The 14,066-nt window shown below is 45.6% G+C and overlaps 1 protein-coding gene across 6 annotated transcripts in view; it reads right to left on the minus strand.

Annotated features, from left to right (window-relative positions):
• The window catches only part of GGACT (gamma-glutamylamine cyclotransferase), a 47,810-nt gene extending 36,220 nt beyond the window's left edge, over positions 1-11,590 (minus strand). For 5 of the 6 annotated variants that reach the window (XM_082602239.1, XM_082602238.1, XM_082602235.1 and 2 more), the window contains exons 1-2: positions 11,505-11,590; positions 6,379-6,543 (exon numbers count right to left, since the gene is read on the minus strand). The gene's annotated coding sequence lies outside the window, so the exon portion shown is untranslated. Of the gene's footprint in view, positions 1-6,378; positions 6,544-11,376; positions 11,478-11,504 lie in introns of those variants that run through there. The other variant, XM_082602236.1, reaches the window with a different exon arrangement.
• Between the last annotated feature and the right edge of the window lie 2,476 nt (positions 11,591-14,066).

The raw sequence follows: 14,066 nt of genomic DNA on the forward strand, positions 1-14,066 counted from the left end.
GTTATCTAGCGTGGTTGAATGGTGTTCTTTATAATGAAGTTTGACCTTTTATACACAGAAAAGAAATTGTATAAATAAAACCTCTCTGCATTAGTAATATAATATATAATTATAAAGATAATTATAATAATATTATAATAGCTAAGAGGTGGAAGCCACCCAAGTGTCCATCAACAGATGAACAAATAAACAAATGTGGTCTCTACATATGATATTCAGCCTTAAAAAGGAAAGTACTGGGCTTCCCTGGTGGCGCAGTGGTTGAGAGTCCGCCTGCCGATGCAGGGGACACGGGTTCGTGCCCCGGTCCGGGAAGATCCCACATGTCGCGGAGCGGCTGGGCCCGTGAGCCATGGCCGCTGAGCCTGAGCATCCGGAGCCTGTGCTCCGCAACGGGAGAGGCCACAACAGTGAGAGGCCTGCGTACCGCAAAAAAAAAAAAAAAAAAGAATAAAAACGGAAAGGACTCCCGGCACATGCTACAACATGGATGAACCTTGAGGACATTATACTAAGTGAAATAAGTGAGTCATAAGAAGACAAATACTGTGTGATTCCACTTATACCAGGCACCCAGAGTCATCAAATACATAGAGACAAAGAAGAATGATGGTTGCTGAGGGCTGCAGAGAGAAAGGAGTGGGGAGTTGTCATTTAGTGGGTACAGAGTTGCAGTTTTGCAGGATGAAATAGTTCCGGAGATCTGTTGTACAACGTGACTATACTTAACACTACTGAACTGTACACTAAAATGATGGTAAATTTTATGTTTTTTTAACCACTATTAAATATAAGAAAATTAATTTTGAAATGATGCACCTTGTAGGCACTCATAATAACACAGGGTCATCATGCTGATTCATTATGGACTGTGCTGCAGATAGATCTATGCAGCCTGCAGTCCAGAGCCAAATCCGTATTCAGGAGTTGTTCTGGAGTCCGCTTTCTTGAATAAATATCTTGGATTTTTAAAAATTCAGCTGGTAAAGGAAAAAGTGGAACTTGATATCTTTCACTAAATATTATTTGTCATTACCATTGGAGAATTTTAAGACGTTAAAATAGGAAGAAACTTTAGAAATTACTTTTTAAAGTAGAATAAAGTGAAATCTAGACTTAACCGAACTAAATTATTTGCCTAAGATCATAAGTACAGGTAGAAATTATAAGAGGTGGAAAGAGAAACCATCTCCTGGCTCCCTCTACCATCCACTTCTATCAGTACAGTGGACTTTAGCTCTCCAGAATTCCTCACCTCTCAACCGCACTATTTAATACGCTGCCACCAGGGGGCAGCAGGTGCATTAGCCTGGTGTTCCAAACCCTGGACTTAAAGCCCCAATACATTTCCATTATGCCTTCCTCCAACCCTCCTCCAAAAAAAATATACCTAAGACTTAATGAATGTCAACAAGCATCAAATTTAAAGAACATCCATAACAACTCTTAAAACAAAGACCTGGGTCCAATGGAGGCAACATCCTTACTAATCCTTCAGTATTTTTGACTTACTCCAATCCTAATTGATGTAAGGGTCAATTCATATTAGTTTTTTGTGGGTTTTTTGGGCTACATTGGGTCTTCGTTGCTGCGTGCGGGCTTTCTCTAGTTGTGGCGAGCGGGGGCTACTCTTTGTCGTGGTGCGCGGGCTTCTCACTGCGACAGCTTCTCTTGTTGCAGAGCATGGGGTCTAGGCGCACGGGCTTCAGTAGTTGTGGAGCACGGGGGTCCGTAGTTGTGGCACACGGGCTTAGTTGCTCAACGATATGTGGGATCTTCCCGGACCAGGGATCAAACTTACGTCCCCTGCATTGGCAGGCGGATTCTTAACCACTGTGCCACCAGGGAAGTCCCCATATGCTAGTTTTAAACCAAAATGACTTAACCATAGAAACCCATGCCTTTTGTTTACATTTTGAACCGAATTTTCCTAGTATTTGGCCTCCAAGGCTTTAGACCACAGCAACCTCAAGCCCATCTGGCCACCTGTCCTCAAGCCCTCTGGCCACCTCTCCCTTCCTCTGTCAGGCTCGGCTTTTCTTTCTGATGCCCTATGTCACAAGGGAAGGTCTGTCAATAGGTCTAACCCTCCAGCAACTTTTCAGAAGCAAAAGCAGAGAGGTTCTAGTCACAAAGCAAAACCTATATGGACACCATTCTTCCAATTAGATGACAGTAATGTCCACTCTTTTTAAACGATAATACTACCCACTGGAAGCTCAAACCACAGCAGCTAATGGGCGAGACTTGAATTTAAAGACAGGCCCTCCCTCAGCAATGGCCTTGTCCACGCTGAGACTCCACAGTTTCACCTAATGCTAGCGGTGAGGTGACGACAACAGCAGGGACATACTGGAAATTAGTCCAGGAGTCAACTCCACACTTGCAAGCAACAGTGACCAGTGACCATGGTCCCTAAATCAGCCAAAGGGAGATGTATGAGCTTTATTTCACAAATTTCAAATGGTTTTCTTCCTTGAGCTCGACATGCTTTAATAGGAAAAAGGGATTGAAACGCAAGCTTTTTCTACGGCCTCAGACATATGGAAGCAGTCCACTTTTAAACTACAACAGTGTTCACCACAGCTAACAGGCATTCAAAGAAATTACTCTGTTTATGTCCATCTGCTCTCGTGTCATTAACTATTCACCCATCAATGTAATCCAGCATAAAACTGACGGGAAGAGCAATCACGGCGCTAACGGAAAAACAGGAAGGAGACATGCACAAAATACATATGTACGCGGTGATACAATGGATCACCGCAAAATGGATCACATACCCAGACACTATTCTGTAATCCTCTGCCAACTATGATGTGTCAGCTGGTGAGAGTCAAGAAAGACCTTATCTATATAAAATAATATGGTTTTAACTTACTTATTTTCCAATATAGAATATTTAACATATTTAAATGTAGAACATCACCAGAAAACCAAAAATATTTATAAGATATATAAATTTAATTCAGTAACATTCAATTTATTTAAAATATTTGAGCGTTAATTACCCCTTCCTGCCATTGTCATCTGCACTTAGGAGGATATAGCAGATAAATTAATGAAAATTATTAATATTTCTACATCTCATGATGGTCTTAATAATTTATGAGCATTAAATGAGTTCTGAAAAGCATTCTTGGGCTTCCCTGGTGGCACAGTGGTTGGGAGTCCGCCTGCCGATGCAGGGGACGTGGGTTTGTGCCCCGATCTGGGAGGATCCCACATGCCGCAGAGCGGCTGGGCCCATGAGCCATGGCCGCTGAGCCTGTGCGTCCAGAGCCTGTGCTCTGCAACGGGAGAGGCCACAACAGTGAGAGGCCCGCGTGCCACAAAAAAAAAAAAAAAAAAAGAAAGAAAAGCATTCTTTAAGCCCTTATTTTTGAGAAGAATCACAACTGCTTTGAATTACTCTTTCTCCCTTGATTTGGTTTTCTGTAAAGTTAGATGCAGATTATAAAAGCCTAATAAAAGCTGTGAGGGGAAATTAGAATATCTTCTAAATGAATAAAGAACAGTTAGATGGCATTCTTCGGAGCATTTATGAAAAATAAGGCACTGGTTTCTTTTTTCTTGTCATTTTATTATAAACGTTTCCAGCCCTTTTCAAAAGCAGAGCACAGTAAGCCCTCGTGTACTCACACAGCATCAGGATCCATGCACCATCCTGGGTTTGCCATACCTGTTGCATTTGCCCTCCTTTCTTTGTTTTTTGAGTTTTTGTCCGTTTGCATGCTTCTGGAGAATTCTGAATACCTGAAACTATGTCATTTCACCCCTAAATATTTTGGTACTGAATTTTACTTAAAAGTTTAGTTTTTATTTTTTAAATAAATTTATTTATTTATTTATTATTAATTTTTGGCTGCATTGGGTCTTCATTGCTGCGCGTGGGCTTTCTCTAGTTGCGGCGAGCAGGGGCTACTCTTCATTGTGGTGCGTGGGCTTCTCATTGCAGTGGCTTCTCTTGTTGAGGAGCACAGGCTCTAGGCGCGTGGGCTTCAGTAGTTGCGGCAGGTGGGCTCAGTAGTTGTGGCTCGCGGGCTCTAGAGTGCAGGCTCCGTAGTTGTGGCGCACGGGCTTAGTTGCTCTGTGGCATGTGGGATCTTCCCGGACCAGGGTTTGAACCTGTGCTTCCTTGCATTGGCAGGTGGATTCTTAACCGCTGCATCACCAGGGAAGCCCAAAAGTTTAGGTTTTTAAATAACTACAATCTTACCTAACAATGAACAAAAAATCCTTAATATGCTGTATTCATATTTCCCCAGTTGTCTAAAATAGCCTGTGCGGCTGATTTTTTCAAAGCAAGGTCAAAACAAAGCTCTTTCATTGTCTTTGGTTTGTATCTTGCTGAAGTCTCTTTTAATAATAATAGTGGATGTGTGCCATCTTAGCTTAATTCAGAATGCTCTTATTCTTATGTCTACCTTCTATTTTTAACTCAGTGTTTTACAATAGTTGCATGCTCTCATGCTTTCATTCTGTATTATTATTATTATTTGAATTTATATAAAGTAAAATGACCTTTTTTGTTGTATAGTTCTATGAGTTTTACAGTTGATTGATTCCCGTAACCATACAGAGCAGTTCCATCACCAGAACTACCCAGCCGCTTTCCTGGCTGGGTGCAGGGAACCGTGAGCGGGCGGGGGCCAGGGCGGGAGGGGGTGTCCGAGGGACGCAGCGGTGCTTGCTCCCTCTCAAGCGGGAGATGCAGTCGAGAAAACACATTCTCCTCTAGAGCCTCCGGGGGGGACATAGCCCCTGATTTCAGCCCAGTGACACCCAGCTGGACTCTTGGCCTGAAGAACAGGACAACCAATCGGGGTGGTTTCTGGCCACGGAGTTGGTGGCACTTGCTCTGGCAGCACCAGGAAACTAAGACAAAGTCAAACCTGCTTCCTCCAGTCGCCAAGCCCTCGCCTGGGCCCCTTCTCTGCTGTCACCTTGCCCTCCTCATTTCGCCACAAAGGAGGGCACTTTTGATTAAGAGACGTGTTTTCCACGTCTCACATCTCCACTCGGAAGTCTGCTCCTCTGACCAGTTCTCCCAGCCCTACTTAAGCAGCCCGGGCGAGGTCATGACCCCACTCCACACAGCTCTCAGCACCTGCTCCTCTCCCGTGGCCCTGGCTTGACTGAAGTTACTGTATTCTCTTCCTCAGAGTTTACACTTGAGCGTTTACGAAATGCTAAGTACCACGCAAAGGAATTTTCCTGCGTTTTCCCATTCAAGCCTCCCCAAAACCCTATCAGGTAGACACGGTTATTATCCCGCTTGTTTTAAATTAAAAAGTCCAAAATCACCCAGCCAGCATGTGGCAGAGCCAGGTGTTGAAGCCAGGCAGGAGTTGGTGTCCTCAGCCATGACATTAACATGTGCCTCTTATGTGAAAAATATAAGTTCCGAGATCTGGTGCCTTTACTGACAAAATACTCCCAGTATTCAGCACACAGTAGATAACAGTTGCTGAATGTGAATGAATGGGACAAAATGGCTTTTCCGCCTACTGTTCTTTTTTTTTCAGAAAACTTTTTTACTTTGGGAAGTCAAATATATACAGAAATAATGATATCACGATTCCCCCAAATACCCATCTCCCAACTTCAAGACTTATCCATGTAGGGCCCATTTTAAAGCCAAAATATTACACTCTTTGGTAGAAAGGGCCCCCTTCAGTATTCTTCTTTATCAGAATCACATGTCCCTAGTTTTCGTCATTTATCTGTGTTAACACAGACTTTTATTTATTTATTTTTATTTTATTTATTTTTTTTGTGTGGTACCCGGGCCTCTCACTGTTGTGGCCTCTCCCGTTGCGGAGCACAGGCTCCGGACGCGCAGGCTCAGCGGCCATGGCTCACGGGCCCAGCCGCTCCGCGGCATGTGGGATCCTCCCGGACCGGGGCACGAACCCGTGTCTCCCGCATCGGCAGGTGGACTCTCAACCACTGCGCCACCAGGGAAGCCCTAACACAGAGTCTTAAAAAAAGATCTTGAAATGGGCAGGTCTTTCCAAGCAAAACAAAGAAACTGTAAAGGGGAGACTGACATTTTTTCCCTATGTTAAAATTAAATGTTTCTGCAGAGTGTAAGTACTGTAAACAAAGTAAAAAAAAAAAAGGGGGGGGGGAAGTTGTAACATACATGACAAAAGATTAGCACCCTCAATGTATAAAGAATTCTTACAAATCAGTAAGAAAAAGACCAAAGGCACATTATCTGGAAACGTGTTCAGGGAAGAACAGTTTCCCTACTATTCCTAAAAGACAAAAAGACAGGACTCCCAAATGACACTCTTATCAACATACCTCCTCTGGTGTTCTACAGTTTAGGAACAGCAAACACTCCAGAACAGAGGAAAAAACAACTCTCACCTGTAAGCTTGTTTCTTCAAAACCGCGTTGCCCTGGAATCCCACATCATAGTGAGTCGGAGTCTGAAAAGCGTTTGACCGCAGAATCCTTCTGAACAGGACACCAGAAGCCGTCCCGCCTCACAGCGTGACCAGGAGCCCATGGACAAGTATCCAGTTCTCAGTCCTGCCAGGGGTGAGATGAAGAGGAAGGGGAGTGAAGAAAGCTGAGAGTTTAAGAGACGAGGGGCTTAAAAGACAAAAGCACTTCACCCAGCCCCCTGGATGGCGTCTCAGACCTTGGGGGTGGGCCATGGAGGGAACTGCCATTCAGTGCAAAAACGGGATCCAGCAGCCCGAGGGGCCGCAGGATGCCTAGAAGAGCAGGAAGCTCGCACCGGCCTAGCAGAGGGGTTCAAAGTTCTGGACTTTCTTGAGAAATAGCAGCTACATCCTCTCCTTCAAGTAAGGAAAATGAGAACGGAAAAAAAGTGTATCTTCAGCCATCAGGCAAAGCTTATTTTAGGAATATGGAGCTTCCTGAATGGGGGTTTCCGAGTCTTTTGAAGCCATAAATTTATTTAAAAAAAAAATTCGGGGCTTCCCTGGTGGCGCAGTGGTTGAGAGTCCGCCTGCCTGTGCTAGGGGGTGCAGGTTCGTGCCCCGGTCCGGGAGGGTCCCGCGTGCCACGGAGCGGCTGGGCCCGTGAGCCATGGCCGCTGAGCCTGCGCGTCCGGAGCCTGTGCTCCGCTGCGGGAGGGGCCGCGGCGGTGGGAGGCCCGCGTACCGCAAAAAAAAAAAAAAAAAAAAAAAAAAAAAAAAAAAATCGAACCACCAAACCACATCTGAAGTATACTTGCCGTGAATGGTGACTCTGACTCTAATTAAGCCTTTAGATCTACCTTCCAGTTTACAGGAGATACAGGGGCCAGAGGAACACACTACACAGAAAGCTGAGTAAATCCGGAATGTGAGCCACCCATAGCCAACCGAGCAATACCAGTAAATCACTGGCATTAAAGAAGCCCACAGGACTGCTCTAGACCAGGGTCAGCAAACTTTGGCCCTCGGATAACTGCTGCCTGCTGGTGGAGTTTAAAACAAAAAACTCTGAAAACAAAATTTTATTGGAACACAGGCATGCTCATTCACGTATGTTCGTATCATCCATGGCTGCTTCGGTAGGACAGCACAGCTGAGTAGCTGCAATGGAGCCCACATGGCCTGAAAAGCCTAAAGAGTTAGTAACTGGCCCTTTTCATTAAATTTGCCAACCCCCTGTCCTAGATTAAGAGACAACAGATACTCAACAAAACACCACGTGTGGCCCATTATGATTCACACAGACCAACAGTAAAAGTGCATTTCTGAGGCAATCAAGGAAATCTGTGGACTGGGTTTTAGAAAACGTTAAGGAATTATTGTCAATTTGATTAGGAGGTGACAATGGTATTATGCTTATACAAGATAATGCCCTTTTCTGGAGGTGCACACCACACTGCTTAGGGGTGAATATTGTTATCTGCAATTTAAACTGCTTCAACAAGAAGATAAAGCAGATATAGCCAAAAAGAGAAATCGTTTTAACCAACTGTTAAATCTATTTGATGGATATATGGAAGTTCATTATACTATCCCCTTTACTTTTATATTTGCTTTAATAAAAAGGGGGGAAAAATCAGAGCTTTGATCAAAAAGTAGAATTTATCTCCAGACAGCCTTTCTCTCTAGGCAGGCCTCCCACCCTCCTTACAGAGTTTCGCCCATCTCTCTCACAATGGCTACCTTTTAAGCTTCTTATCTTGCTCCAGGCATCCACCACCAGGAATGCCCGCCCCCATTCCACTCTTCTGCCTATAAAAATTCTACTCTGGGGGCTTCCCTGGTGGCGCAGTGGTTGCGAGTCTGCCTGCCGATGCAGGGGACGTGGGTTCGTGCCCCGGTCCGGGAGGATCCCATATGCCGCGGAGCGGCTGGGCCCGTGAGCCATGGCCGCTGAGCCTGTGCGTCCGGAGCCTGTGCTCCGCAACGGGAGAGGCCACAACAGTGAGAGGCCCGCGAACTGCAAAAAAAAAAAAAAAAAAAAAAAAAAAAAAAAATTCTACTCTGGGCCCAAGGTAAAGCCCAAACGTGACCTCCCCGAGTCCTCCGCAGGGAATTCATCTCCTTGGGCTCCAACCGCCGTTGGGCATTTATTATGCTTCATCCTCCTTAACATTTTAGCTATTGACCACGTCTATTACCTCATGATGCCATACAAACCCAGAGACTTCTAGTAACTTGGTCTTCTCTGTAAACCCATTGTGTGTGGGGGGAGGGAGGGAGGGTAATAACACCTTTCACAGTGTAAGCTCTGCCTACACAGCTCTCCGATCCAACCGAGGCAAGGCTGACTTGCCCTGAGCAGTTTCACCGACCGAGAGACCTTCAATTAAAGACCAAATTCCTGTTAAACAAGATGCTGGCCCTGTTTAACCAACACTCTCTTACTAAGATCCCTCTGGATGGAGGAGGTTCTAGAAAAGACTGCTAAGATCACTTGAACTTTGTCCTCCTGTTATCCCCTTCCCTGGGACCAGTCCGTCTGCAAACACTGCAGCAGTCACCTCCACGCCGGCCTGCAGGGCTTCCCCTACCCCCTCGGAGAGGCCCGGCTGACTGCGGGTACAAAGCCCTTCAATGACTCCACTTGCAAGAGCTGACCCAGATTGGAACGTTCAAGAGATCTTACTACATAAATGAAGAGGGAAATGTACAGGTAATTAAAAAACTTCAACAGTATCGGTTTCTATCCCTGCTCTATTCTATATACTTCCTGCTGCCGGCTACCTAAGGCCAGCGTGAATAAACACCTTCTCTAGGACTAGTGCTAATCGTCAGCACCCTTGTTTTCGAGGTCAGCTAGTCCAAAACACTTCTGTACAAAGGTCCACCAATTAGAAATTAATTTACCTTTGCAAACTCAGCGTTTGAAATACAATGCTCTCTACCCAGGCAGCCTGCTTCTTCAGGGACTTCTGGCGTCTCCTGGGAATCAGTTCAGGAAAACAAGGCATTTTGGGAGAATGCGGGCAACCTGCGGGGGCTCTCCATATTAGCATTTCAATTAAGTGAGTGAGACCAGGTGGTGCAGTGGTTAAGAATACACCTGCCAATGCAGGGGACACGGGTTCGAGCCCTGGTCCAGGAAGATCCCACATGCCGCGGAGCAACTAAGCCCGTGCGCGACAACTACTGAGCCTGCACTCTAGAGCCCGTGAGCCACAACTACTGAAGCCCGCGCACCTAGAGCCCGTGCTCTGCAACAAGATAAGCCACCACAATGAGAAGCCCACACACCACAACGAAGAGTAGCCCCCCGCTTGCCACAACCAGAGAAAGCCCGCGTGCAGCAACGAAGACCCAACGCAGCCAAAAATAAATAAATAAATAAAATTATATATTAAAAAAAGACCTACTCTTTATATTGGGTCAATCCAACTGATTTAGAGACCCTTCAGTTTTTTTGGGTTTTTTTTTTAACATCTTTATTGGCATATAATTACTTTACAATGGTGTTAGTTTCTGCTTTATAACAAAATGAATCATCTATACATATACATATATCCCCATATCTCCTCCCTCTTGCGTCTCCCTCCCACCCTCCCCATCCCAGCCCTCTAGGAGGTCACAAAGCACTGAGCTGATCTCCCTGTGCTATGTGGCTGCTTCCCACTAGCTATCTATTTTACATTTGGTAGTGTATATATGTCCATGTGACTCTCTCACTTCGTCCCAGCTTACCCTTCCCCCTCCCCGTGTCCTCAAGTCCATTCTCTACGTCTGTCTCTTTATTCCTGTCCTGCCCCTAGGTTCTTCAGAGCCATTTTTTTCTTAGATTCCATATATATGTGTTAGCATATGGTATTTGTTTTTCTCTTTCTGACTTACTTCACTCTGTATGACAGACTCTAGGTCCATCCACCTCACTACAAATAACTCAATTTCGTTTCTTTTTATGGCTAAGTAATATTCCATTGTATATATGTGCCACATTTTCTTTATCCATTCACCTGTCAATGGACACAGGTTGCTTCCATGTTCTGGCTATTGTAAATAGAGCTGCGATGAACATTTTGGTACATGACTCTTTTTGAATTATGGTTTCCTCAGGGTATATGCCCAGTAGTGGGATTGCTGGGTGGTATGGTAGTTCTATTTTTAGTTTTTTAAGGAACCTCCATACTGTTCTCCATAGTGGCTGTATCAATTGACATTCCCACCAACAGTGCAAGAGGGTTCCCTTTTCTCCACACCCTTAGAGAGACACTTTAGTTTTTAATACAGGATTTCTCCCTGGGACATTGAGCAAAATTAATAACCTGCTTTGAGAAGACGTGGCCACAAGTCTCATTTTCTTATCAGTTCAATATTAACTGTCAGCCTGGAGTCAGAAAGGTGTGTTCAAATAACCTTGCACCTATTTAGGGTTTCCAGGGCAGCTGCGGTGCTCTCTTTGGCCAACAGAGTGAAAGCTCAGTAACCATATTTCGTAATCAAGGCAGTAAGAGAAATTCTCCAAAAACTCAGCTGTGTCACTAACGGCTCCAAAGAAACCTGAGCTCAGAAACTGACAAACGCCAGAAGTTTTGTTTTTTTTCTTTTGCAGCTTCTGGTCTCCTCGCAAACAAGAATCTCCAGTTAAAAACAGAATTTCTCGAAAGCGTCGGCCTCATTATACTGCGAGATTCTTTTAAAACTACCTTCTAAAATGGTCATCGCTTCTTCCTTACTAGGAAGGGGCAGCGTGCACACCTGCAGGCAATTCCCAACTCTTCCTGCCCCCGTCGTTCTGGCGGTGGCGTCCGCCTCGCGCTGCGCGGAGCAACGTGTGGACGCGCATAGAGGCCCCGTGTCCCCTACTTTCCAGCGGGTCCCGCAGGCGCCCGCGTCCCTTCACGGCCCAGGCTCTGCCCCCGCCCCTCTGCCCCCCCCCGCCGTCCCTCCCCGCTCCATCCCCCACCCTCCCTCCCAGACTCACGCGGGCCCCGGACTCCGCCCTGGCGCGACGCGCCGGCAGCAACACCCCGAGTCCCCGGGGGCTCTAGGGCACCCTCGCGGCGGGGGCGGGGACAGGGACCCCGGCTCGGCCCGAGCCCAGCGCCTCACCTGCCTCGGAGCGCGGCGCCGTCGGGGAGAGCGGTCCCGGGCGGCGGAGCGGAAATCCTGGCCGAGGCTGGCGCGGCCGCCCCGGGAGGCCGCCCCCGGCGGCGCCCCCTGGAGGAGGGACGGTGTACCTGCCTGCGCGGGCCGCGCGCACACCTGGGCACGCGCCGGGAACCAGACGGGCGCACACGCTCTAACGCGTCCCACCGGGGCGTCCAGGGTCAGCCTTCTGCGTCCATGTTGGACCCCGATACACCTGGGGACACACCGCGTCCCATGTACACACTCACACGCTTAGAAATGAGCCAACACCTGGGGCTGCATCCTGTAGGGCAGATGCACAAGGTGATGGCCAAGGCCTCACACTCCGGCATCCACTCAGCTCCGATACCATACTGGATACAGATAATCATGTAGTCCTGATACTGCCACTTGTTTACCAATTCTCCATTTTCAGTTAAAACTGTGGTTGTAGGGGACAATGGAAGTAATGACTTACCGTCTGCTCCTGGATCCTAGGACTGAATTTGAGCCCCAGAAATTAGAGGAGTGAAGACCAAAAGCTGAAGGAGAATTTTTTCTAGAGACTGTGTTCATTCTGGGCTTAAGCAAGGCTACTTTGGGGACCCAGATGACAAGAATGGCACAGCGAGAGAGAAGGGGCCCCTTCTGCTCCTCCCCCTCCCAAGTACTAGTCGTTGGAGGAGCAATAATCCCCCTAACTCACTGTCTGCCTTTCCACTTTCTCATGTATGTGGGCTGGATCCACGTGGTTTTTACAATCTGGTTTCTATTCAAACATTTCCAGTAATGCTGATGTGGTTGTGGTTTTTGGTTTTTTTTTTTTTTTTTTTTTTTTTTGCGGTACGCGGGCCTCTCACTGTTGTGGCCTCTCCCGTTGCGGAGCACAGGCTCCGGACGCGCAGGCTCAGCGGCCATGGCTCACGGGCCCAGCCGCTCCACGGCATGTGGGATCTTCAGGCAGACTCTCAACCACTGCGGCACCAGGGAAGCCCTGTGGTTGTGTTTTGAACAGATTTTCCTACAGAAATCTAAAAAATCAGATTCATAAGGTATAATTTTCACAGAGTTCTTTCTTGTTTGGGGAAGCTCATGATTAAATTTAAATTTATTAAAAATCTTGTCTGGTGTATATTTTTAACATACTATTTTTAAAGAGTAACAGTAGCATCTTAATTTTTTTTCAAAAGGCAGAATGGTTCCATTTTATTTATTTATTCTTTTTCTTTGAGGGAGGAAGATCATGTCAGCAAAAAAAAGTGTGAGGAAAATACATGAATAAATAATTCTTCCAATAAAGGGAAATTAAAGATGGTAACAAGGTGAGGGTTAAAGTGCATTTAGTGCCAGATAAGGCTGGGAGAATCTGATCCAACATAGATTAGGCTCTGTGGGATGAGATCTTCAGTTTAACTGTCAAAAAATAACCCATAGGCAAAGAGAGTAGTAATTTTCAAAATGTGGTCCCAGATGGGCTGCATTAGCAGCACCTGGAAATTTAGAAATGCGAACTCACAGGCCACACCCCAGACCTTCTGAATAAGCAACTCTGGGGGTGGGCCCAGTGAAAGAAATACACTTTAACAAGTACTTCTTTTTTTTTTATAATGGTAATTTATTTTTTCCCAGTTTTATTGATATAATGGACTTAGAGCGCTGTATAAGTTTAAGGTGTACAGCATAATGATTTGACATATATATTATGAAATGATTATCACAATAAGGTTAGTGAACATCCATCATCTTATATAGATACAATTAAATAGAAAAAAATTTTTGGTGTGATGAGAACTCTTAGGATTCACTTTCTTAACAACTTTCATATATAGCATACAGCAGTTTTATGCTATATACATACAGCATACAGCTAATTATATTTATCATGTTGTCCATTACATCCCTAGTACTTATCTTACAACCTGAAGTTTGCAGTACCTTTTAACTGCTTTCATCCAATCGCCCCACCTTCCACCCCCGGTTAACTACAAAGCTGATCCATATTTCACTGTTTGTATGTTCTTTTGTTTGTTTTTGAAGTGTAATTGACATACAACACTGTGTTAGAAAAAAAGTCACAGTTTCTCAAGGAAACTGATTGTTCAGCGTAGACAAGTCTGGCTTCAGTTTAGGTTTGGTGGGTTACACAGGAGCCCTTAGCAAGCCAACTACTCTGGTGGGTTTTAGGAACTGAGTTGACTCAAGGAGGCTGTCAGTTGCATGCAAATGGTATAGGTGAGTCCCTCACCGAAAAGTTTTCAGCCCACCATCAGCTGTTTTTCTGGTCTGTTGCTCTGCGGTCCACAATCTCCTATACCCTCCAGGCTCAAGGTCAAGCAGCTGGCAAAATGCTATGCCCGGGTTCAAAGCTCGGGCACAAACATTTCCTTTATCAACTGAAAGGATTTAGACTAACAAATTGTCTTTCAATGGAATTATCCAGTTTGGCCATTTTTGTTTTCTAAATACCAGCAGGTAATTGCCAAGCTCTGTTTTCTAGACTTTGGTGTTAGATGCCTAATTTACATTTGACTGAATGCACTGCTA

This window comes from Mesoplodon mirus, assembly GCF_964341445.2.
Source record: "Mesoplodon mirus genome assembly, chromosome: 17".
NCBI lineage: Eukaryota > Metazoa > Chordata > Mammalia > Artiodactyla > Ziphiidae > Mesoplodon > Mesoplodon mirus.